Raw genomic sequence first — 4,046 nt, 5'->3', positions numbered from 1 at the left:
TTGATAGCGGCACCTGGACCATGTGACCGATGACATCATATGGCCAAGGCAAAGCTGCAAGAAGGCTGCGGCTCTACTGCGAGTGCTGGTGCCTTCTCAAATCGGTCGGTTTCCTAGGTGTCGGACCCCTACCAGTGAGATACTGATGACCTATTCAGAGGATGGGTCATTAGTAAAAATATCTTGGAAAACCCCATTAAAGATAAGGTTTAAAGTGGGGGGAAATGCCCCTGCGTCTTATGGGGCAAATGCTGCCATTTTACATGGCAGACTGCGATGTATCAGCTGGACGGGGAGGGAGGAGGGGCCGGTGTCATGCAAATGCGGCGGGGCCGGTGCGGTCACTGTACTCCGGCCCCGCCGCTCACTCACTTCCTTATTGCCTAAACCTTTTATAATAATAGCTTTCATCGAAGTTCCTATCCCCAGCCCCATCTGTACTACTTACTAAATGTCCTGTAGCAGGCAGAGCAGGGCGGGCGGCCGGCCGTAACTCACTGATGTCACGTGCCTGCGCCGCCTACTTCATTCATAAAGTAGGCGGCGCAGGCACAGTTTATAGTTTAGGCAATAAAGCAGTGACACCGGCCCCTCCCACAGGTTTAGCTCCAGTATATTAGGGCATCTGTGGATGCCACTATTATGGGGTGGGGGATATGTGGACGGCACTGTTATGGGGGGAGATCTGTGGATGGCACTGTTATGGGGGGTGATCTGTGGATGGCGCTGTTATGGGGGGTGAACTGTGGATGCCACTATTATGGGGTCAGGATATGTGGATGGCACTGTTATGGGGTGGGGGATATGTGGACGGCACTGTTATGGGGGGAGATCTGTGGATGGCACTGTTATGGGGGGTGATCTGTGGATGGCGCTGTTATGGGGGGTGAACTGTGGATGCCACTATTATGGGGTCAGGATATGTGGATGGCACTGTTATGGGGTGGGGGATCTGTGGGTGACACATATATAGCAGTGCCATCCACAGATCCACCCCCCATAACATTGCCATCCACAGATCCCCCTCCATAACAGTGCCATCCACAGATCACCCCCCCCATAACAGTGCCATCCACAGATCACCCCTCCACCCATAACAGTGCCATCCACAGATCACCCCCTCCATAACAGTGCCATCCACAGATCATCCCCCATAACAGTGCCATCCACAGATCACCCCCCCATAACAGTGCCATCCACAGATCACCCCCCCATAACAGTGCCATCCACAGATCCCCTCCATAACAGTGCCATCCACAGATCCCCCATAGTAGTGTCATGCACAGACCACCATTAGTTCAAAACCCACCAAAAGCACACCTTTTGGTTAAAACATTTTTTTTTCTTATTTTCCTCTTCAAAAACCTAGGTGCGTCTTATGGGCCAGTGCGTCTTATAGGGCGAAAAATACAGTAATCGACGTTACTATGTTACTAATATATTGGTATCTGCAGATGCACTTCTATATACCAGGACATTGGGATAACAGCAAAAGTCAAATTTATTTAGTAGTCCCAAAAATATAATTGAGTAAAACAAATTACAATAACCACATTTTAGCTCTCCGTCTCTCTCTATAACATTTTTGTGATTACTGATTCATCTAGACCTTTGCTGTTATCCCAATGTCCTGGTATATAGAGATGTAGATACCAGTGCATTGTACATGAATGCTGGTGAAGGCTTTTAGTTACAGAAATTCCTCTCACGCAACAGTCCAGCCTGTGGCTCAGTGGGTAAGGTTTCTGCCTCCCATACAGAATTGCAACCCAGCAGTGTCATTTTTGAAAAAAGTTTTTAAATATACAAAGGTGTTCTAACTATTATAATACTGAAGGCCCTAGTTATATGGGGGAATAACTTATATTTTAACCCTTTCCTGACCACCCGGCCATACATGTACAGTAGAAGTCAAGACTTTAAAAATGGCGCCCGCTCAGAGGCTGAGGGGGCGCCACAGCCGCCAAGTGTCTGTTGCTTTACACAGCAGGCACCCGGAGGCATTGTCTTCAATCTGCAATAAGGCCAATCAGGGACATTTAACCCCTCACGTGCTGTGATCAGTTGCGACCACAGCCTCTGAAGCATCTTTTCTTTGGAGCTCTGCAACTCCGGGACCTGAATGAATCCCCCGTGCCAAGATCTAGGGAGCCGTTTGGCTGCTATGGCAGCATTGGGTCTTTGGAAGACCCCTAGGCCTACCACAGGGATGTTCCCATGGAGGCCTTTTTGTGCCTCCATAGGAACGCAGTAAATCATTTATAGGCTGCAATAATAAAACATTGCAGTCTATGGAAGAAGCAATCAGACAATCGCATGTTAAAGACCCTTAGCGGAACTTTAAAATACTTGGGGGGAAAAAGTGAAATATGTTTTTAAAACTCTAAAAAAATTATAAAAATTCTATTCAGCCCCTTTCCCCATATTAAAAACAAAAATAAACATAAAAAAATAACAATCATTGTCACTTTTGCGCACAAAAAAAACGTATTATTAAGATATAAACGTAGTTATTCCGTATGGTGAATGCCGTAATGGAAAACAAATCAAAATGGCCGATTTGCTGTTTTGGGCACTTCATCTCCCCAAAAAATGTTAAGTAATATAATCAAAAGCTATCGATTGCCCGTTAAAAAACTCTGCCTACTCGGCTTGGCAACACCTCCACCTACATCATGGGGCCCCTTCCATGTTTTTTCCAGGACCATTTTGAGCTCCCAATCCTCCCCTGAACACGGTGCAAATCTGGATAGAAAAGCAGCATTTCCATTATGTGTAGATGTATTCTTAGGCCATGTTCAGATGGCAATATAAGTAGCATAAAACGCACATTGTAAGCACCGTAATGCACCACTAAAACACTGGTTATAATCTTTCTACGGTTCATAAAGGCACTGATCGGAAATGTTCCTCAAGAAGAGACATGTCTCTTGTTTTAATCAAATTTTACACTTTCTATCCCATTAAAGGGGTTATCCAATACTATAAACTGTCCCCCCATATGCCGCGCCCCTCACAAGGAATATACTTACCCTGTGCCGCTCCTGGTCCCCGCACCGCTACGGCTTCTTCTCCCAGTGCACGGATGAAAACATCTGGTGTCGGTGGGGGGCAGCCAATAGAAGGCAGGGACGAGCCTACCTAGGGTCACCTGCGATGCTAGGAAGGCTCGTCCCCGTCCCCACCTGTCATTGGCTGCTCCCCCCGACGCTAGATTTTTTCATCTGCGCATGAGGAGAAGAAGTAGCAGTGGTGCGAGGACCAGGAGCGGCGTGGGGAGCGGGCTAAGTATATTCATTGTGAGGGGCCTGGCATATGGGGGGGCAGTTTATAGTGTTGGATAACCCCTTTAAAGTCAATAGGAAATCCTTAAAATACATTAGAGAACATGAGATATACACGTAAAATTGAATTTAATAAAATAAAAAAATTGCCAAAATAATACAACAGAAATGACAAATAGTATGTCCTCAAATACCAGAGGCTGATTACGCTTTTGAATAGATTCTCCAGAATTATTATTACATGGGGAATGCATGAAGCTATTAAAACAGGCATGTCAGGAGCAGTAAGAGGTCCTTTTTAAGGACCCATTCAGACAGCCGTAGTCCTTTGCGGATCCGCAAAACATGGATACCGGCCATGTGCATTCTGCAATTTGCAAACCGCACATGACCGCAACCATAATAGAAAATTATTGTCTGCGAGTTATGGTTGAGGTTAGGGTTAAGGTTAGAGTCATGGTTGAGGTTAGGGTTAAGGATAGAGTCATGGTTGAGGTTAGAGTTAAGGTTAGAGTCATGGTTGAGGTTAGAGTTAAGGTTAGAGTCATGGTTGAGGTTAGGGTTAAGGTTATAGTCATGGTTGAGGTTAGAGTTAAGGTTAGAGTCGTGGTTGAGGTTAGGGTTAAGGTTAGAGTCATGGTTGAAGTTAGAGTTAAGGTTAGAGTCATGGTTGAGGTTAGGGTTAAGGTTAGAGTCATGGTTGAGGTTAGAGTTAAGGTTAGAGTCATGGTTGAGGTTAGGGTTAAGGTTATAGTCATGGTT

This window comes from Bufo gargarizans, unplaced genomic scaffold (assembly GCF_014858855.1).
Source record: "Bufo gargarizans isolate SCDJY-AF-19 unplaced genomic scaffold, ASM1485885v1 original_scaffold_1474_pilon, whole genome shotgun sequence".
Taxonomy (NCBI): Eukaryota; Metazoa; Chordata; class Amphibia; order Anura; family Bufonidae; genus Bufo; species Bufo gargarizans.
Note: the sequence above shows the minus strand (reverse complement) of the source record.